Source organism: Apis florea, unplaced genomic scaffold, assembly GCF_048593485.1.
Source record: "Apis florea isolate Af1SG1 unplaced genomic scaffold, ASM4859348v1 contig_3493_pilon, whole genome shotgun sequence".
Taxonomy (NCBI): Eukaryota; Metazoa; Arthropoda; class Insecta; order Hymenoptera; family Apidae; genus Apis; species Apis florea.
The window spans coordinates 3,516,814-3,539,336 of record NW_028256772.1 but is presented as its reverse complement, the minus strand read 5'-3'; the positions used below and the strand labels follow the sequence as shown (position 1 = coordinate 3,539,336).

The window sequence follows — 22,523 nt, the reverse complement described above, 5'->3', positions numbered from 1 at the left end:
AAAGGAAACTTTCTCCCGTACCCTCCTCCCCCCCCATCCTCCCCTCCCCCCACCTCCTTGTCCGAAGAAATCGCGGCAACTTTATTTCCACCAACTTCTCACCGACCGTTTCTTCTCTTCTCTCCGCAACCTCTTTTTCCCCCTCGCTCCATCACGAAGAAGGGAAGAACGGAGGGGGAGGGAAAAGAAAAGAAAAGAAAAAAGAATTGGAGACGCCTCGAAATCCTTTACCCCTTTAATAAGATGCGTCCGACAACGTGTCGTCGTCCGGCTCTTCGCGAGTCTTCTCTGTCTTCTTTCGCGTTGAAACAATGGAGAACGAAGAGGAGGAGCGAGCGTCTTCGAATCGAAGGCCGAGTTCTCGAAACGGAGTATAAAAATTGTCGATTCGTGCCCGATTCCTTGTCGTTCCTTGTGCGCCACGACGTAACGCGTAATATATTACGAAACTTGGGAGGAGAGCATGGGATGCGGGGAGGGAGGGGGAGAGGGGAGGGGAGGACGCTATATTATTCGAAAGTTTTCCACTCTGCGAAAAATTCTTAACTTATGGATTTCGGGAGCTCGAGAGAAACTACCTCCCTCCCTCCCTCCCTCCCGCTTTCTCGCGATACAAACGGCAGGAGGGGGGGGGGAGGGTGTGTGGTAAGTAAGTGCTCGGTTGGCATATCTCTCTCTTTCTCTCTCTCTCTCTCTCTCTCCGTCCCTCTCCCTTCTCTCTCCAACCGTACTACTCCACGTACTCCACGACTTCCACAATCGGTGGAATAACTCGAAACTCGATCGATCCACAACGACGTAGAATCGGTTTTTCACCAAAAGAACTACTTTGCTAAAGTCCCATCCCACATTCTCTCTCTCTCTCTCTCTCTCTCTCTCTCTCTCTCTCTCTCTCTCGTTCCTCCTCGAGCGCCCATTGATCTCGAGGTGGAACGAACGATCCAGCCACGACGGATGACAAATATTATCGCGACACGCGCGGCGGGCCTCCGCGCGATTACGAAGACGAATCGTGCGAGAGATACGCGCGGCGGGAAAGATGTCGCGGGGACAAAGGAGGGGCAGTGGAGGAGGAGGAGAAGGTGGAGCGCAGGTGAGCGGGAAAAGTAGGGAGGAGGAGGAGGAGGGGGAGGGGGAGGAGGGGGGAGCGCGAGGACGGGAGCGGCGGAAAAACTTTTTAAATTCGAGACAAAATGCTAAAAGTTCCCCGAGGCCATGCATACGAAGCGAGGGAACCAGCGAGAAAAAGGAGCGAGGACGGGGGCGGGTGGGAGGGGGAAGGGGGAAGGGGGAGGCAGGCAGCGACCATTAACATAAAACAGAATGTGGGAAAAGCAAATATTGTGATAAAAAATAATAATAATAGGAGGCCGAGCGGAGAGTACGGAGAGAGAGAGAGAGAGAGAGAGAGAGAGAAAGAGAGAAAGGAAGAAGAAGAGGGTGAGAGATAGATAGAGAGATATAGATAGAGGTAGAGCGAGAGAGAGAGAGAGAGAGAGAGGGCGAGCGCCCAACCCCTGAGGACGAAGCGGAACGACGGATACTTTGGCTCCGCGAATGCCGTCGTTCTCTTTCTCTCCCTTCTCCCACCACCCCCTGTGTGCCCTCTTTCTCCGCCCTCCCTCTCTCTCTCTCTCTCTCTCTCTCCTTCCCCCCCCCTCCCCTCCCTACTCCTACTCGTATAAATACAAGTATACGCTCGGAGTTTTCCCCGGGCATTTATGAAACTCATTCGGCTAGAACTAACTCTAATAATCGTTGAAACTAATGCTCCCTTTCGAGTACGTGTGCCACCCACCACCACCGCCGCTACGAATCGACCCCCCTTCCCTGTTCCTCGACCAAGAGGAGGAGGAGGAGGAGGAGGAGTGGGTGGGGTGGGTGGAGGAAGAAAGGCCTGCTCTCCCCGAAGAAAGGTCGGGGAAGAATTTTCCCCGACGAAGGAAATCGACGCGGCCGCAGTGTCATCGTCTCGGGGTTCATCCTCGAGTCGACGGGGTTCGACGATTTTTCACCTCGTTTCGGGATGAACGCGTGGAATCTCCTTTTCCTTTCGCTAGGAAAGGAGAGAAGAAAGGACGTGGCGAAGAATATCGTGGGAATTTTTCGAACGCGGTGATCTCACGTAAAAGAAGATATCGCTTCTTTCCCGCGACTTTGTTCTTCCGTGAAAACTTGCATCTATCCCCGTCGTCAAAGCGGATTTTTCGATTTCAATTTTCGGGGGGAGAGGGAAGGGGGATCGAGTCGTGTTAATTTCGTTCGGGGAGACGAGGACGAGGTTTTTCTCGCGCGTCCTCCGACGGGGGGAAACGGGAAGGGGGAGGGGGGAGGGGGAGTTGCGATGCTCGAAGAAGATGAGGAGATAGAGGGGGGGCGGAGGCGGGGGGAGGAGGAGGAGGAGGAGGAGGAAAGGCGAGGAAGAAAGAACGTAGGAAACAGAGCGGCGTAAACCGTAACGATAACGATTATAGGCGCAGTTACCCTGGGACGTCCTTTCTTAACGATTACGCCGTTGAAAATTATTACGCGTAATAACGCTCTGTCGTTATTACTGTTATTGTTATTGTTATTGCTATTATTACGAGCGTTATTATTGCCGTTATTATTGCCCGCCGCTATTACTATTATTTATATTATTATTATTATTATTATTATTATTATTATTATTATCATTATTATTATTTTTATCATCATTGCTATTGTTATTATTATTATTATTATTATTATTATTATTATTATTCGAGGCTCGAGCTTCGAGCCTCGAAACCGAGGCGAAACGTACGATCGACCGTTTAGAAAATTTCCGACGAGGCGACGAGGCGAAACGATGGTAGAGGAGAGAATCGTCGTCGTAGCCGTAGTTATCTCTCTCTCTCTCTCTCTCACCCTTCCTCCCTCTCTCTCTCCTTGCCTCGCCCGCTTGTTCGGAATTACTTTTGCTCTCGTAGCGAACTTAATCCGAGCAGCGGCCATTGCTTTACAAATTGACTTTTCTGGCCGTGAACGCGCGCGCGCGCGCCCGTTTCTACGTCATCACAGAAATCGAGAGAGAGAGAGAGAGAGAGAGACAAGCGGCGTATTTTTAAATACGAATTCACGATTAAATCTACCCGAATCGACAGGCTCCGCGAGTCTTCGAAGGGAGGAATCTGTCGGTCGGACGAGAGAGAAGACCGGTCAGCCGGGGGTAATTTTTTGTCGAAGAGTTCCCGCGGCACGTCGATCTCCGCCCCCGTCGGTTAAACGTCCCAACCTCCCTCCCTCCTTCCCTCGTTTTCGCGATATACAGGGTGTTGGTATATTCGGAAAGTCGAGAGTCGAGTCGGGTCGAGTTGTTATAAGAAACGGATCGGGGAAAAGGAAAATTTCGTACGCGAGCGAGAAGAAGAATTCTATTCTATTCTAAATTTCGTGACACGATCGAGTAGCGACGAAGTGGAAAGAATTCGTTCGCGATGAGTGAATCGATCTTTGCTCGACTTCGATTATGAATAATAACGACGACGACGATGATGATGATGATAATAATAATAATAATAATAATAATAATAAAGCGATACAGAAGGGGAGAGCCCCGTCTCGAGAACCCTTCCAATCGCTTCGACTTTTCTCTCGTAACGCGATTAAAACATATTATTAACACCGTGTACGTGCGTGGTAACCGATCTCCGGTGACAGGGTTTATTTTTTTTTTTTTTTTTTAAGGGTGTTCCATCGTTTCGAACGGCGATCCACCCCCGTTTCCTCCGTTTTTGTATCGGGCCGTTCGACGAAATTGGAAATATCGATGGGACGGGGGCAAAAAAAAAAAAGAGAGAGAAGAGAGAAGGAAGGAAAAGAAAGAGGGAGAAAAAAATCCCTCGAGCCTTCCTCCTCCTCTCCACACCCTTGCTCGAAGGGAAACGTCGAAGAGAACCGGTCCGAGATGCCGGAAACGCGATGGGGCGGAGCGCGAATACCGGGTCAAAAAGAATAATTAAACGGGGGAGGGGTAGAGCCACCATCCCCCGCACACCACGGGGGTGGGTGATCAGCTACGCCGTATTCCTGTTTCTCTAATTGAGATTTATCGCGAGCCGGGTCGTTGCGTGTAGATGAAGCGTCGATTGTCTAACCATCGTCGCAAATTACGTTGGGCTCGATATATATGCGTGTGTGTGTGTGTGTGTGTGTGTGTGTGTAATGTACGTACACACACGTTTCCTCGTTTTTTGCAACGAGAGAAGACGAGGATTTCGTCGCGCGACGAAAATCTAGTGGAACGTTCTTTTTTTGAAGAACGGAAGAACGTAAGAGAGCGAGATGACTGAAAAACTTGCGAAATTCGGGTTTATCGATCGTCCCGGTGACGATTCGTATTTTCGAGATCGAGTGATCGTTTGGTATTCTTTTCTTGAAAATCCGAAAATCCTCGTATGCAACAACGTAATCGTAATCATCGCGCGATTAGAAATTCGAAATTCCGACGCGACAAACAAAGAGATACAGATACTCGTTCAAATAGACCGTCGAGTGTTATTACGCGCGTAACGCGATGGCTTGCCGCACAAATATTGTATCAATATGCGCGAAAGTCACTCATACTCGCTTTTATAAATTTGCTAAAAATTATCATCTCCTTGGTTAAACTGGATTCCCATCTCGTCGAATAACGCGGCGTCGATCGTCCACATTTCCCCCCCCCCCTCCCCCACCGATATAAATCGATATCGTAACAAAATTCCGTATCGTAACAAAAAACGAAACAGTTACGTAAATAGAATCGTCTCGTTTTTTCTTATAATCGCTCGATCGCGTGCCACGCGGTTCATTCTTCGTCTATAAACACAAAGAGAAAGAGAGAGAGAGACATAACAGTAAACGTAGAGAGACAAATTCGCGGAATGTCGGGTATAAACAAACGTACGTACGTACGTAAGTGCGTACGTACGCGCGCGTTCGACACAATAACAAATCGAAAAGGCGTCGTCGCGCGGTTAATCGATCACCGAACGTTCCTCGAGACGGACGCGAATTTGCGCGGATCGTCGCGCCGCTCCTCGTCGATTTCGCATTCTCCTTGCACACACACATACACACACACACACGTTCGAACTCGTTTCACGAGTTGGATGGCGCTTCGATAATTAATTGGAAGTTAATAGATTTCGCGAATTGGAGGGAGGGGGAGGAGGGAAAAGATCGAATCAAAGTCGGAATTTAACGGCGGAAAAGAGCGACGATCGCGGAACGGTTTGCCTATTTTCGGCAATTTCCGATTCGTAAATTGCTCTTCGTCCAGGATTGCGCGCGCGTGTCCACGCGACAAACTAGTTTTGTCTCTGTGCAATTCGCCGCCCACCCATCGTTCCATCGTTTCATCGAATATGATAATAGTGGGTATTGCGCCCGCCGTCTGGGATCCTCCGATTTTCTTCTCTCCGACCAATACTCGCGTATTTCAACTTTCTTCCCCGCCGCCGATTTCCCGCAGAAAAACACGGAGCAGGATTTGGTATAAATATTTGGCCAACAGTTATCTCCAGATTTCTTATTCCGCGTGTTACGCGCAACTTGTCATCCGTAACTTGTTTTCGTCGAATAATGGGATAATAATAGCTCCGCCCGAGACTTTCTTTATCAATATTGAATCGCACAGATCTTCGCACGGTTCCAACTTTCTTTCTTTTTTCGATTTGTTGATTTTCCAAGAGATATTGTGAATACATATATTTCGTAGTTAAATCGTAAAATATCACATTTCGCAAATTTTCCTCGTCGAGTCATCAATAAAATCCGCTTTCCCTTTCCAGAGAGAAAAAAATCGATTCGAAAAAAGAACAACCACGATGAGATAAAGGAGGGAAACAAGGATGTGGGAAATATATCTCGATAACCGTATCGTAGATACGTATCGTGGGTTGAAAGCCGTCACGGTGGGGGGGGGAGGGGGGGGGAAGGAAAAGATACGCGATACAGTTCTTACTCGCGTGACGTGGTCCTTAAACATTGTTCACGTTTACAAGAGTGGAGTAACGCGCGCGTGTCCGAGTTACGCATGGGGCACCGAGGCTCAACGTAATTACACGTAAGTTGGACGATAATGCGTTGCACCCTCGACTCTCCTCTCTAATTGCATATACATAAATACATACATACACACACATATATATATATATAGCTCTGGTTCCAACGAGATAATCGTTTTAACAAATATTTATATGCGGTTAATCGTCGATTGGTATCGGAGAACGAGAAAACTAATCTCAGAAGAGATTAAAATTTGCGAAAATCTCCTCTTACATATATATATATATATCACATATATATTCTCTTAACCGAAGAAAACATGTTCTCGAGTGGGAAAAACTCGCTCCCCTCTCCCCCGCATATCCACCTGTCGGCCGGTTACCACCGTATGAATATTTATACGTTTCGTACAATGTCGTAATTTAATGAATCGTAAACTGCAACTATCCGGACCCGTCGTCATCGCCGCAGTAGTCGTCGTCGTCGTCGCCGTGGCGACGACGACGACGACTACGGCGGCGAGAGAGCCATCCCTGCCGGGTCTCGGCCTGCTGCCGGCCTTTACGATCGCGTCGTTCGTTCCGCCGTAAAAAATACGAGTCAACGCGCAAAACGACACGATGTTAAACAGAATAATTATTATACGAATGTTTACGCACGTGTACCGATATTATTGTTTTACCCGCTATTTTAATGATACGCAAATGAAAATGATACCCCGGCCGGTCGGCCGCCAATTCCAACGCCGCACGTTGCTCCACCGCCTTCTTCTTCTTCTTCTTCTTCTTCGAAACGTTAATTAAAACAATTATAAAAATATTTACCTTCTTATACCGCCTCCGCCTAGAGTTTCCACGACGAGTTTCCACACGAATGTACACCGTCGTCGTATACGTATACGTCGATATCATGGAAACGTTTTGGATATCGGGTTTTAGGTGGTGGTTAGAGGAAACAACGATATCGATCCCGTAAGACCGTACGTACGTAAATCGATCCGCTGATTGTTATCCAGTTCCTTTTTTTTTTTTTTTTTTTTTTTTTCCGTTATCACGATTGGCAAGAGTAACACGCACGACTTTTTAGTATATTTATTTAATATCTAAACGATTATACAGGTTTTTTAAACGGATTAAGGGAGCTCGAGATCGAGATTCGATTTCGAGCGGAAGAAAATAAAGAGAGAGAGAGAGTTTAAGAGGGATACTTTTGGCCGACTGGTGTCCGGTAAATATCGAATCAATTAGCATAACGTTTTGGGCCAGGCAAAAGGCAGTAATTGTTCGGATGTAAACCGATATCTGCTTCTCGCAGCGCATCACTGCAAATGCATTCTCCCATTCCAGCGAGTTCTACTCTCTCTCTCTCTCTCTCATCCCTTTTCCACGCGGGAAGAAGAGCGAGCGAGAGAGACGGAGAGACGGGTATACACACGGTATCCAGTTCAGAATATTCGCAAAGGGGATTCTGCCGCGCGCAAGTGGAAAACAGAACGAGCGCGTTCTCTGTCGCGCAACAGGGCCACCCACCCTCTGCCTCCCCCCGTTCCCGGTTAAAACGGCCGAGTACTCGTGTTTAGATATCGTTAAACCGCATTTTCGACACTACCATTATGTAAAGCACGTGGTGGAGGCCGATAAGTCGAACAATGGGGCGCGCCAAACGGGACGGGTTACCGACTTTTCCACGCTTCGTTTCGAATTCCCGATTCCCGACACCGTTCTCCCCTCCCTTTCTCGTTTTTCGATAAATGGCGTGATGGGAAGACGCCACGGGACGAATTTCGAAATTTCGAATCAGATCATTAATACGTTCCAGGGATTTTTCACGGGGAGGGAAACGATCTCTCGTATATAAAAGTTGTTGTATATAAATATTATCGGCAGGCGGATTTTTGTTAGACGTAATTGTTATTATAACGCGGACAAGGAAACTTTCTATCGTTTCGTCGAAACGATTCCGTAGCCACGGATCCGTTAGCTCTCTCGCCCCCCTCCTAAGCGTACGGAACAAAATAATACTTTTTACTACCGCGATCTTTACGATCCGTACTGTATCGAGTATAAAGAAGATAATAAAGGAAGACGCACGTGGATAATGGCTGGTATCATGCGCGTATTACTTGGTGCATTACCATTTTTATTGCCGACTTTTTTTTTTTTTTTTTTTCTTTACGATCTATTTCTCTCTCTCTCGCGCGCGCGCGATGATCGACGCATGCCCTCTCGTCATCCCTCGATCAAGGTCGGGTTTATCCCTCGCTTTTTCCCTCCCGATTATTGTCCAGAAGTTGGAGAAAACACGCATTTACGACAAATAGTTTATTTTCGTGCGCTTATATTTTCGAATCGGTGTAAAAGATCGGAGCTTCGCTTCCAAGATTTCAAAATTGATTTGTTTTTGAAACCGTACGTAATATGTTGGATTACTGATTTAAAAAAATTCACGGAGGAACACGGATTATTATTATTATTGTATTATCGTTGTCGTTGATCAATTTATATAATTTCGCCCGATATAATTTAGTCAAAAAGTAAAAAACTAAAAAAAAAAAAAAAATCGGCCTATCAACTCCCCGCTCAACGAAGTTAAACCCGTTTTCCTTCTTTTTTTTTTTTTTTTTCCTCTCCCATCGTAACGTTACGTTACGTTACGTTACGTTACGTTATATTACGTCACGTTACATCGCGAGACATAAGCAGAAACATAAGTCACCCGCGTGTATAATATCTAAAATACAACGATATAACGCTACGACAGATGTAAAATGAAGAAAAAGAAGAAGGAAGGAAAAAAAAAAAAAAAAAAAAAAAAGAAGAAGAAAAAAAAAGAAACGGACGTAACGTTGTTAATAACAACATGGGCAATAATCGACGAGGCTAAAGCGAGCAAATATTAAAACAACCATCCGTGCGCGAGTGCAAGCATACCTGCGTACATACTTTTCTCTTTGCAAAGATCCTTTCGTTCCATTATTCTAACGTCATCGAGAACTCGTGAGAGGCTCGTTTCCGCGGACACAGACTTCGACCGGATTTTCTCGTTTCAAGGTGCCGGCACGCGCGCAGAACTCGTTTGACGCGTGGAATCATTGGAACGTTAACGCGCGGCCAATCATCCTTATCATCGTGTTACGACGTAATTACCGTGTCGTAATGGGGAAACGTTTGTCGCTTTCGATTTCGTACGTTGACCTGGAACGCTTTATTAACCGCGGCGCGCGTGGATATCTTTTTTTAAAAGAGGAGAGAAAAGAAAGGAGGAAAAGAAACGTGGATCACCGGTTCGTTAAACAGCTCTTTCGGAGCTGGCTTCGAATAATATCGAGATACAATTCGATCCAATCGAAAAGAAGAAGAAGAAGAAGAAAAAAAGAATGGCGATAATATAAATACCTACTATCCCGCTCGATCTTTCTGTCTCTTCTAATTTCTAAATCCCTTTCAAATGTTGTGCCTCGTGATAGCGCGAATGTGTGAATAATTCTCGATCTAGAAATTTGAAAAGAAAGAAAAACGAAACTTTCTTCTCCCTCTTTTTTCGGAAAATAATTCAAACGAATTCAGCAGCTTTTTTTTCGGAAGCCTTGCTCCCGAGTCATTAGTACGTGCAAAAGGACGATCGAGGGAAACGAAGCACAAGGAGGGAGGGAGGGGGGGGGGGTGATATCTCCCCGATATAAATTGTGGCAGAATCGCGGGGACTCGTTATAAGTATAGTAACGATAAATCAGGCGTATCGACGTGGTGCATAGAATTGCAAATGAGACGCTGCCATCTTTAAAATAAAAAGTTATAACTACGAGCTCGCGCGGCGGCGGCGGCGGACACGCTCGTAAGTTTCGACTACGGGTACGCGTCGTCTAAGCGTGTATATAGATGGAAGAGTACGCGGTAGGCGTGCGCGCGTTCGAGAGAAAAGATATATATATATATATATATATAGAAAGAGAAAGAAGAGGGCAGAAAGCACAGGAGGAGAGAGAGAGAGAGAGAGAGAAAGAGAGCGTCGGTGTGCGGGTAATACATACGTTCTCCGGGCAAGCAAGGAGAAAGAACTTAAAATGAATAATGTATCGTATATTTAATTCTATATATAAGTACCCGCGGCAGCCACGCACACATTCGAGGCCGAACGAAGAAGACGTAGGTGTCCCTCCGTTGTCTCTTCTCTCTCTCTCTCTCTCCCTCTCTCTCTCTCTCTTCGTACATGTATCTGCCTCCTTCTCCCTCCGCCTCGTGGGTACGCAGGGGTGCGTTGTCTTACTTACGCGAGTATAAGCGGGTATAAGGAGGGGAGTGTGCGCGTGTATTTCTTTTCTTCCTTCCACCCCACGAGAGAGGAAGGGGGGGAGGGGAGAGAGAGAGAGAGAAGCGGCGTATTTTCCGAGAGACGACTCGTCGGCTGACGAATCCGAGGATACGAAAATATTTTATCCCGGGGCGCGCCACGGAGAGAAATAACAGGCTGGTTGAGAATAACTATCATTAAATTATTATCGATCGATAAGCGCCTCGTTATTGCCGAGAGAGAGAGAGAGAGAGAGGGAGTTTTTTTTTCCAAGCCGGATGAAGTTCCTTGAAGAAGAAAAAGAAGATGAAAAAAACTCTCTCTCTCTCTCTCTCTCTTTTCACTTGCCGGAAAATTATTATCCTCGTTAAGATCTGGTTCTTTTGCTCGGCTGTCGACGAGCCAATCTTTAATTAGAACTTCTCGAATTCGATTGACGAGCGACACTTCGCGTTTCGAGGCGACGACGCGCGGTCTCCAACCACCAATCCCCGTGTTCGAAACGATGCGTAATATCGTTCCTCTTCCTCCTTCCTTCTCTATCTTGCGCGTCCACCTCCGCCTCCTCCTCCTCCTCCCCTTTCCGCTCCTCTCGCGCACACGACTCGTATAATCGACACCACTGTGCGGATCGACCATAGTTACCGCAACGAAACGCTATATACATTTGTTAATAATGCCCCGTGGTTCGACGCGGTTTTACGACCGTACCGGCCATTTTCTCGCGCGATATTTTTACCATTACTAGACCAGAAACAAACGGGGACGCGTGCTCCGGCGATCGCCTTACGGCGGAGGCGGAAGATGGAGAGGGAGAGAGAGAGAGAGAGGGAGAGGGAGAATACGTCGAGGCGAAAGAAATTGGAGACGAGCGGAGGACGGTGGAGGATAAAGGAGGCAACGACACGCGGTGGAGGAGAGTGGAATGAGAACCGCTTTTATTTTATTCGATAGAGGGGAAGGCGTGTGTGTTGTCTCGGAGCGTGTGGCTGCTCGCCGCGTGACGTAACAATATAAATACATGCCCCGTCGCATTAACAAATTCCTTTTAATCTTATCGTTTACAATAAATATTGATACGACACTTTGGGCTGGCTCCGCTATCGCCTCCTACGCGGCCTCATAACTTGCACGTATAAAATATAATATACAATTCGTCGTTCTAATCTCCTAGAGTCTGGAGAAGAGAGGCGCGAGAGAGAGAGAGAGAGAGAGCGGCCATGAATCGAGCGATCTCGAGCCTTATCTCGACGAAATAACTGCGCAATTAGCAGGCCGCGCTAAAGGAGCCGGCTCCTCCGCCGAAACTCAACCGGTCAACCCAACATCCATCCGTCTCTCCAGCATCCGTCGTCTTCCTCTCCGATTCTTGCCGGGGAGGAGGGAAGATTCGATCCCTCAAACCGTCTCATTATATACATCCATCGGCAAAAATTATGCCACGGCATGCCAATTACATTCGAGGAGAACACATAGGCGGTGAGCGCCGCCGAGTCACCTTGACGGATGATATTTTTTTTTCCCCGCTCGCGAGCCGCGATCGAGTAGCGACGCGCGGAACGAAAATTAGAGAGAAAGAAGAGGAAAAATATACGCGTACGTATACGCACACATATACGAGTAATCGAATGAAATCTCGGAAGAAGAATCGAAGAAAAGGAAGAGAGAAGAGAGAGAGAGAGAGAGAGAGAGAGAGAGAGCTACGAATGGAAGAAATCGGAGAAAAGCGAAGAGAGAGAGAGAGAGAGAGGAGAGAGAGGTTTTAGTCGCGGCGGTAGGTTGGTTGAGCGCCGCTGCATTAATAATATACGATACCCGTAATGGCATCGGGCGCGTATACGAACGTATATATTGTATAATAACTTCCAAGGCCTTATAAACGTTTATTATTTACCGCGTAACGTAATGGCAAACGGGTCCCCACTTCTCAGGCGGCCGTTATTAAAAATAATATTGTAACGTTCATGCGCGAGCTTCCTCCCCCTTCCCCACCCCCTCTCCTCCTCCTCCTCCTCCTCTCTCTCTCTCTCTCTCTCTCTCTCTCTCTCTCTCTCTCTCGCCTCCTCGCCACGAAATTGTTGCCTGCCGGATTTTCGACGGGAGAGTAAATTGGCCGCGAGTTAGAGATGGATCGAGAGCGAATCGGAGCTCCGACTCTCTTCCTTTCCTGCTCGCGCGAGGATGGAAAAAAAAGGACGTGAAGGACGATGGAAGGTGGATCGATGGAAAATCCAAATTCAGATCGAAAGATTCGATCATTTATATGAAGGTGGAAATATTATTAGGGAGATTAGATTGGTGGAGAGAAAAGAAAGAAGACTCTGTAAGAGTCGAAGTTTTTCGAAGTTGGATAATGAGAGGACACAGGGTTGGGGAGGAGAAATGGATGTGGACGTGAGGAGAGAGAAAAAAAAAAAAAGTATTTACGCGTATTTATTCTTATTTTTCACATCTCTACGTGTACTCCTTCGTTTTCGTGATATATCGAGTTTTTTTCTTTCTTCCTCTCTCTTTTTTACACGCGCAACAATAACACGAAAGTATTGGTATAAAATATACCGGAAAATATACTCTCTCTTGGATAATATAATTAATTAACGCGAAAATGATGTGCATGTGGGTGTGCAATTGGTGGATTTATTAACTAAAAATCTTTTTAAAAATCTCCCGATTCTAATCCTTAAACACCGGTCTTCTCTTTGCTTCTCTTCTAGAAAAATTAAGCGTTCCCTTCGCTTCGAGTTGTCCTCTTTTAGATTTTTAATCTCTTTCTCTTTAAATTCACCAATCGACACAAATTATACGTATACGTATTCCGGAATTCTTTCATCATACACTCGTTCTGGAAGCTATCCTAAACTTCGATCAAATCCACCGCTTCGGCAAAGATTCACGGACCCGATCTTTGCATTTTTTTTTTTTTTTTTTTTTTTCCCCTATCCCATAATAATACACGCGCATAATTTATCCTCGCCGCTTGTAAGAGTAGTAGTCGAGCATCTTCGCGATGCCCCTCTCCCTCCCCCTCAGATGCAACGTACGTTACCGTCCATTACGACTCCGCTTTTCGCCGTTTTCCTTCTCGAAACGGAATCTCCTCCGCGAGATCTCTCTCTCTCTCTCTCTCTCTCCCAAGAGCCCTTCCCTCCTCCCTCCCCCACGAATCGAAAAGGAGAGGCGTTGCGCGAAGGTCGACGAGAAAACGCGTTGCATTCCATCAATATCGTTTGAATCGGAAAACCGCTTAAGAGAAATCGCGTCGAATCTCGTCGTCTCGGACGAGAGAGAGAGAGAGAGAGAGAGAGAGAGAGGGAGGAGACGCGATTGTGCAACGCATTATTATTATTGTTTACTTTTGCTCTCCCGCGCGGAGACAACGAGGAGGAAAGTTTGCGACGAGATTCGAAACTCTTGGCCGCAAGGCGTTGGCCAAGCAGAGAGAAAAAGAGAAAGAGAGAGAACGGTCCCGCGCGATACCGATTTTATTTTATGGCCGAAGTTCGGTCGAGCAGAGAGAGATAGACAGATAGATCATCCTCCCCCCCGCCCCCAATTCGAGGCGAGGCTTCGAGTTGGCTCGTCGTAGTGGCGGATAGCGAACGTTTGATTTGCAGGAATCAATAAAAATCCGCGAGATAAAAAACCGGGGATGGGGGGAGAGGAGAGAGAGAGAGAGAGAGAGAGAGAGAGAGAGAGAGAGAGAGGAAAGGAAAGGAAAAAAAAAATGGTTCGCAGTCGTGGCCAACCGGAAAGTAGAGATCGAGAGGGGAGGGAGGGGGAGGGTAGGGAGAACGATGTGGCAAGTGGAGGAGGAGGAGGAGGAGGAGGAGGAGGACGAGGAACAGGACGAGCAGGGATAATCTGATTTTCAGCAACTTTATACGTTGCGCTTCGATTAAAATCCAGCCACCGTGCAGGGCCAATACAGTTACGCCGCTTGTGCCCCTCCCCTCCCCCGCCGTGCCGCGGTACACCTGCACCACCTTTCCTCGCTTCTCCTCCTCTCGATAATTCTTCTTTGCCGCTACTACTACTACTACTACTTACTCCTCTATCCACGCCACTCTTTTGAGGCGGTGTCTAATAAAACCGCAGGATACCCGGAAAAATTGACGATTGTTGTTGTTGCTCGGCCGCGTGAAATGGAATATAAAAGTATACCGCATCACGACGACACATTCGACGATTCGTGTATTCGTTGGCAAGTACACCGAACCGAACGAGCTTTTACGAGCTCTGGTCAATGAACAACGGGGAACAATGCCCGTTTACGAATGTGTGTGTGTGCGCGCGCCGTGTTACTTCGGTTAAAATTAGCCCGTTTCGAGTCACTTGTGCCGAGCACGAAGTTGTACGGAGAAGTGAAAGTTTTCATCTTCGATTCACCTCAGATTCCTCTCCCTCTATAAAAGCGCGCGAACCTCGATTCGTAATAAGAGAGAGAGAGAGAGAGAGCATTTTCTAAAAACAAACGGTATTATACTTAAACACCCGTTGCAAAAGTATCCTTAAATCCTGACCGTAACAGACCGCCACCGACCGCTTCTCGCAGAAACTGCTTCACGCTCCCGCGAGCACAGTTTACAAACAACAAGCGAGCAACAGCTTGCATTTCGTTCGTGCCAACGAATTTTTCTTTTCCTTCCTCATTTCCCCCCTCCCTTTTACATTTTCTTGGACGCTGGACTGCTAAAATTTCTAATTTCTAAAACCCGTAAAAAAAGAAAAAAGGAAAGAAAGAGAAGAAAAGATAAAAAAAAAAAAAAAAAAATCGTCCCCCGCGCCAAATCGTCTAAATCGTCCTCGTCAATTGGACGTGCGCGATTACGCGGGTAACTCGAGACGATCGCGTACCGATAAGAAAAAGCGTGAAAACACGAACCACGCGACTCCGATAGCCGTGCTCTAAGAGGGAAAAGCCGGCGGCCGCTCACGAGACAAAGACGAAGAGAGAGAGAGAGAGAGTGGCCGAGGAGGGGAGAGGAGGACGCGGTGAGCGAGGGGAAACGAGGAGTGGGGGGAGAGGGGGAGGGCGAGAGAGCGCGAGGGAGCCGAAGACGAGGAGGAAGAAATGCCTGAGCGGCAACGAAGTACTACGTACGCGCGTTATTGAAACGCAAATCACGTTGCGCAACTCGCTGCCGTAGCGGGCCCGATCGGAATGTCTTGCATTAATAAAATATGAAGTATAAAAAGTTATTAAAAAGAATAACGAGGAATTTAATGTTTATTCATATTCACGAGAGAGAGAGAGAGAGAGAGAACGGACGATAGGATTTGTGACGATGGGACGCGATTTTCCCTTTCCCTTTTATATATACGTCGACGAGAGAGAGAGGGAATTATTCCGGCCTGATGAATAAGTATACAAATATTTTAGATGTAAGTGATTGGTAATTAATGTTGTGATGTCATGGAAATAAATAGGTAGGCGTCTATACGTGTGTAATTATATACGCGGAGAACGTATTTTTTTTTTTTTCTTTTCTTTTCTTTTCTCTTCTTCTTTTTTTTTTTTTTTTTTCCTTTCGCGTTTTCAATAATCGTAAAATAAGGAAACGTTGATGGCTCGTTTTGATAGATTCGACAGTTGTAGCGTTAAAAATTGTAAATAGTCGTGTTCCCGTAAGCGGTTGTAAAAAGTATTTACACCGATAGTCTCGCTCCACGGAAACAGATAATCACCTTGAGATCAGTCGATCGTGTCAATTCTCTTTCTCCATGGGATTTAAACAGATTAATTAACTGGTTTGAGAAAAATTTGAATCGAAGATTGCAAGTCAATTGTAATTTTAACATTTTAAATTACAATAATATTAATCTCTCGCTGCGATAAATGTAAAATCTCGTTTGCTCTTATTTTTTTCCGATATCATTCCTCGATACAGATTTATATAAGTAATTTTGCAATTTGAAATTTCAATGTGATATCTTTATGCACGGTTCAGACTCGTTTCTTTTTTTTTTTTTTTTTTTTCTCGCCCATTTTTGAGTACGCCTTTTTATATCATTTAAAAATCGTAACGATCTTTCCTCGTTCAAAAATTTTCGAGTAGAAAATTGATTTCGCTCTCTTCGAGCACCTCTGCTTGGACCACCCCTCCCCCTCGATGTATTATTAATTAAATTCTCGAACGAAACCAAACGATTCCAAACCCTCCCCTCCGAGGTGTTTCGCTTTGCGCGAGATCCAGCGCGTACACTCGAGCGATCGGTAATTTCGTTTGGAGATTCGCGGGACAGTCGGGGGAGGGAGCGGGGTCGTTGAAACGATTAACTCACGTGACCGGTCAGCCGACGCCTGGCCTCACACCGAAGAAGACATTCCATTGTAGCGTACTCACCTGTAACAGAAAGCGGTGTAAAAGATTATCGATCGATTATATTTATCGACTAGCAGGCCGAATAATCGCGTGTGCAACGCGTCAAGTTTGGTCGGGAACGGAACTGCACACTTGTTGTCCGTATAGTTTCGCCTACGCGAACGGAAAACGTGGACGGCGGTTGCTCGGCCTCGAGGCGAATATAACGCATATAATATTGCGCAGAAAATAATAAATTACGGTGAAACGCGAACGAGCGTAAATATGTATTAAAGCAATTATGTATTACACGTGCTGGATTTCTCAACAGCGTGCAATCATCGTAGGTATATATTCATAGTTGAAATCGTTCTCTCCGATTCCGAGGTAAATTCGAGGTTCACAGTTTTCTTCTTCACCCTTTCCTCCAAACCAATTCGCACGAGGTTCATGTTTGTTTTTTGCGCGACTAGGATTAGGACAACTCGAACGAGATCGAAAATTATTAGGACAGGAGAGGAGAGAAAGAGAAGACGGGGGCGGCGATTAATCGAAAAATTGACGTCGAACCGGATCGTAAATCATGAAACGATCCTTGGCGCCACAGATTATTTATAGCTGGCCTCGAAGGAGAAGTGCACCGATTCAAAGAAAAATTCCGCGTGAATTGTCGGGAGACGATATTCGGGCGGGGCGGGGGGAGGGGGGGAGGGGGCACGATCGTCGATTTTCGCTATTTTTCTAAAATCTTTACGATTTTTCTAGAATAACGATCGAGATATATATATCTTACTTATATCGTATCAACGATATTTCATGAATCATCTATTCTACACGATTAGTATATAATTATAATGGAGAATTTTACATTCAACATATGTAATTTGCAAGTTAATATTATTAATTGGTTTACTTTGTGAAATGATTTAAGATATCTGAGAAAGAAGCATACGCCGGATTCTTTGTTCCGGAAAGGAAAATCGTGTATTATATATCCCGATATAATATCCGACGAAAAGGGAAGGACCTTTTTTTTTTTTTCTTCCTTTTTTTTACATACTTCAGAGTTCACCGGAGGAACCGATTTTCCAAAAAACAAAAAAAAAAAAAAAAAGGAAGGGAAAAAATCGAAAGGTTTTTCGAAAAATATCGGCGAAACGAAAAAAGAAAAAAAAAATGGAAACAATCCAACGCGCTAGACGACGAAACAGGGGGTAAGTGCAGGGAGCGACGAGCCTATCGAAGTGCGATTAAAATATAAAATGGGTTTCGAGGATTCGGACGGTGTTACGCACCGTTTCAATTATTGTCGCCCGGCAACTACACGCAATTTTTGTTGCACACGTCCGATCGCGGCTTTTCGTCCATCTCCAACCCTGCGACCCGGCGGAGAGAGAGCCGCCGCCGGATGCCCGGCGCGTCTCCTGCTATCTCTCGAATTTTTTTTTTTTCCTTTTTTTGGGGGGAGGGGGAGGGGGGGAAGGGAGCGAGCGCAGATTTTTCCGCCTTTTTTACCAGAGCCACAAAACGACGCAAAAATCCGATACCGTTTTGCGGAGGCCGGATTAGCGGCAGATCGCGCTACCGATTTGCCGCGCGCCCTCCCCCCCCTCCCTCCCCCTCCCCCTCCTCACCGCCAGAGCCTCGATGAAAAAATATTTGATTTTTCGTTTCTTTTTTTTTTTTTTTTTTTTTTTTTTTCCCATTTCCCTCGATTCGATTTCCAAGAGGAATCCTGGGAGAGATTGGACTCGACTCGACTCGACTCGACTCGACTCGACTCGACACTCGATTCTCAAAGTGAACGATCTCGACGACGAAAGCTCTCGGGGTCGAGAAGCCATAATGCACGCAAACCATGTCATTATTATTATTATTATTATTATTATTCCTATGCTGTGCTATGCTACTATGTTCGTTATGAAAAAATATAAAGTATTGAAGAAACGTGGAAACGAGTGGTAAGCATCCAAGTTTATTTATATTTCAACGTGATCGATTTTAAAAATACGAGGATATAAGAGTCTAAACACGGGGACAGGATTGAATTATACACGATACGTGTATACGTAACACGATCGAAGGCAAGATTGTCTGCGATGTGACTGGTGTGACAACGTGAAAATTCGTTTATATAAATTCGGCTCGACTGTAGAAATCTACAAATCCCGCGAATGTACGCGAAAATGATCCCGCCCTGACCTTCGTCGCGCGTTCGATTCGTCGTGGGATGAAACGAGGAAGCGTTTAAAGGGACGAGAGAAAGAGGCGCGAGAAAGGGTCGCTGCGCCTCGTGGCACGGATTCCCTCGATTCTTCGGCCGGCGTGAATTCGAAGGAGGAGCGCGTCTCGCGCGCGCGACACCCGCGGCACTCCCGAGAGATGGAAAGGGAGAGAAGGAGGAGGATAGGGACGGACGGCGGGGCTCGTCGAGGCGCGGAAAGAATCTCGAGCGAAAAGCTCACTCGAGATGCCGCGAAAACAATGTCGAGGGTGGCCTGAGATATACCTAATTGTTGAGAGTACAGCCGGCGTGGAAGGAGAGAGAGAGAGAGAGAGAGAAGGTGCCGGAGAAGAGGAAAGAGAAAGGCGGAAGAATGAAAATGACACCGACTTCTCTCGAGCCCTTCTTCCTCCACCTCCCCTCCCCCTCCCTTGCCAAGGGGCCTCTCCCCCTTCCGTTTTAGCCCTCCTCGTTCCACGCGTCCCAACCTCCACCACTCGTCTCTTCAACGACGATGCCGCCACCCTCCCCCCTGGTCCGTCTTCGCCTCCTCAACCCCGCCCCTCGTCCCCCGCCACCTTGCCGGCACACTTGCTTTTTATCGACGGCGTACTTTAACCCTCGAGCCGCGCCGGTGGTGGCGAGGCGAGGAGAGGAAGGGCGCGAGACGGTGGTGGATGAGAGGGAAGAGAGAGAGAGAGAGAGAGAGAGAGAGAGGACACGCAGAGGCAGGACGGTTGCCGGCTGCTGCTGGTCGAGGGTGTAGTACGGCCGGGGCATTAAACCCATTTAAATATAACCAATACCGGGGTGTGCCTCTTCTACCACCCCTCGGTTATGGATGATTTTTACCGTTCATTTGAATATAACCCGTAAGCCGCGTCGGCCGACGAACACGCGCCACCAACACGAGCCCGCTCCGAATCTCGAGTGTCGCATCCTTCTCCCTCCCCTCCTCTTTATCCCCGTTATCGCCCCACCCGCGAACCGTTCTCGTCCTCGTTCTCGTTTTCCTTTTCCTTTTCGTCTCCTTTCCATATATATATATATATATACACACACACACACAGACGCGCGCAAACACGAAGAACGCGTTACACCGCAACTACCGGATCAGTAGCGCGGCTCGAACGAGCGGAAGAAGAAGGTCGGGCGCAGCCGAGAGATACAGAGGTGGAGGACAGAGGGAGAAAGGAGAGAGAGAGAGAGAAGGCACGCAGAGAGAAAGCGAATGGTACTCGACGACGACGAGGCACGCCACCACCAACAGTGGCCGTGGCCGTGGCACAGCGTACGGCCACAGCTGCGCCGCCACAGTTGCGCTATCTTGGCCGCATCTTCGACGTACGCGAGGGGGACGCGCGATAATTTGGCGAGATAGAGGAGAGCCACCGGCGATCGAGAGGAAAAAACGCGTACGTATATATATATATATATACATGTACGTACGTATAATATGATCGGTGCGGAAAAAAGTGGACGGCACGGATGGTGGGTATCGTATCCACGACGAACGATGGCGTGGCGTAGGTGCGCGCGTGGAGCACGAGTGGAGTGCAAATATCGGCCGACCGATAATGCGAGGTCGATTCTCTCTCCCATACCGCATCTTGGCTGTTCAAACCACTCGACCGCCCGTTCCCTACGGCGTTACTTCCAATCGAGGAGTCATGGAGGAACTCGAAATTGGAGCGAAAAACTCCACCCATGGTGTGCGTGTGTGCGTTGCCTCGTACCCGGAAGGAAGGAAGGAAGGAAGGAAGTAAAACCTGGTTAACGGGGGACCACCGTTCTCGCCAAGATACGTTCCCTCCTCCTCCTTCCCCTTTTTTTTCTGTCTCTCCGTTTTATCGAGAGGAGGACTCGTCGATTCGCTCCCCCCTTCGACTATTATTATCCTTCTTCCTCTCTCTCTCTCTCTCTGCTATCCTCTGTCCACCTGGCAAGACCGGTGGAGAAAAAGCGTTTTCCATCCGCGGTTGGAACGAAATTATGGAGCCGGAACTGTGTGAAGAAAGGAAAAACAAAGAGTGGAGGAGAGGAGGGTAGGAAAAATCCCCGGATCGGAGCTACTCGTCCAAACCGAAGGATCGAACGCGACCAAAGTTTTTCCTCCCTCTCTCTTTTTCGCTTTTGTCCGAGTTGGACCACCTGCCTCCTCCTGCTCCTCCTCCTCGTTATTACCGCCGTCGTCGAGAGCACGTTTGCTCGCTCGGTTTTCTAATTAAGTGCCGCGAGAAGAAACGTCGCCGCGTTTAGTAGATCGATATCGATCGCTCGTATTGGGTGTAGCCAATAATGGACTCGGGATTCTCGCGTGTTGGGGCGCTCGTACGAGGCCCGCTTCTTCTTCGAGGCGATATTTCGTTTCGTGTATGCAAGCAGGGATGATATACGTACGCGCGAAATGTATAACATAGGGATATATTCATCTCTCGATACGATCGTAAAGATAAGGTTGTTATTGGTCGAGATTACCCGTGCAAATACAGAGCTCGTATAAGCATTGTAAAAGTGGGGATTCCCATTTCTCCCAGCCCCCTAAAAAATGTCCGCGTCTGATAACATCGATATCGTGTTTCGAGGAAATCAATAATTCGCGTGTAAAAATTCCACGATCCGTTTAAGGGATCAACGTTCGAAGACGCGGGATCAATTATAAATTCTCATTTCTTATGTATGTATAAGATCGTACCGTAACGATAAATAATATTACGTGCGAGGCATCGTTTTGTCTCGTCACGACGGGACAAAACTACGGATTGCTCGAGTAGATTTCCGATAGAATTAAAAATACCGTGGATTAAAAATACCGAATTTCAACGAGACGAGAGAGAGAGAGAGAGACAAGAAAAAAAGCGTCCAATTCCACGGAATATAATAAGAAGTCGATCCTCCTTCGATTCTCCACTCTATTTCCCAACACTCGAAAAAAAGGGGGAGGAAATGGAGGGCGCGGCTCTCGCCTCGAAAATCGCCAAAACCGATCGGTCGACGATCGGCGATAACTCTCTGCGCCAAGTGCGCGCGCGAGAGGGGGATTTCAAAAACTCGCGGACAGAGAGAGAGAGAGCGCCGTTGAAGGGCGAAAAAAAAAAAAAAAAGAACGAAAAAACGCTCGTCGACCCTCGCTTCGAATGAAAATCGTAATCGTAACCGTAAACGTAGAGCCGAAATGATAAACGCGTATACGGGAATACTTAATGGCGGCGGAAAAGGGGAGGGGAGGGGAGAGGTAGGCGCGCGCGTTTATCGCGCGCGTATTCCGTACGATAGGGCGGCCGCTATCGTTTTCGGCCCTCCAACAACTAGCCTAGCACAGAGAGAGAGAGAGAGGGAGGGAGATTGAGAGAGAGGATCGTATTTATCATACGTTGTTCGACATCGGATCGGTCATCGGGCGATACAGATATATCCCACCAGCTCGCGCTGCTGGAATCGTCACTTTAATTGGCCTCGTCCCTCACCCACCGATTTTAACGACCGATCCTCCCTCCCACCCTTATCCTCTCTTGGCTCATCTCGATCGTTTGTTCCCGATTTCGTCACGTAGTGTAGAAAAAAATGGGATTTTCTTTTTTCTTTCATCGTCGACTACGACGACGCAACGACGATGATCGTTAAACGACGGGTAAATTCGATTCGATAAGAGCGTGGACAAAAGAGGCGACGACAGCGGACAGCGACAGAGGAAG

At 47.1% G+C, this 22,523-nt stretch overlaps 1 protein-coding gene and 1 long non-coding RNA gene across 3 annotated transcripts in view; both read right to left on the bottom strand.

The window, feature by feature from the left end:
• LOC100869985 (protein bric-a-brac 1) overlaps nucleotides 1-22,523 on the bottom strand; it is a 168,853-nt gene that overhangs the window by 95,010 nt on the left and 51,320 nt on the right. The window lies entirely within an intron of this gene.
• The window catches only part of LOC147656949 (uncharacterized), a 73,753-nt gene that overhangs the window by 17,963 nt on the left and 33,267 nt on the right, over nucleotides 1-22,523 (bottom strand). Inside the window, exon 2 of the long non-coding RNA XR_015293557.1 lies at nucleotides 16,585-16,646. This is a non-coding gene — a long non-coding RNA (uncharacterized LOC147656949). The remainder of the gene's footprint in view (nucleotides 1-16,584; nucleotides 16,647-22,523) is intronic.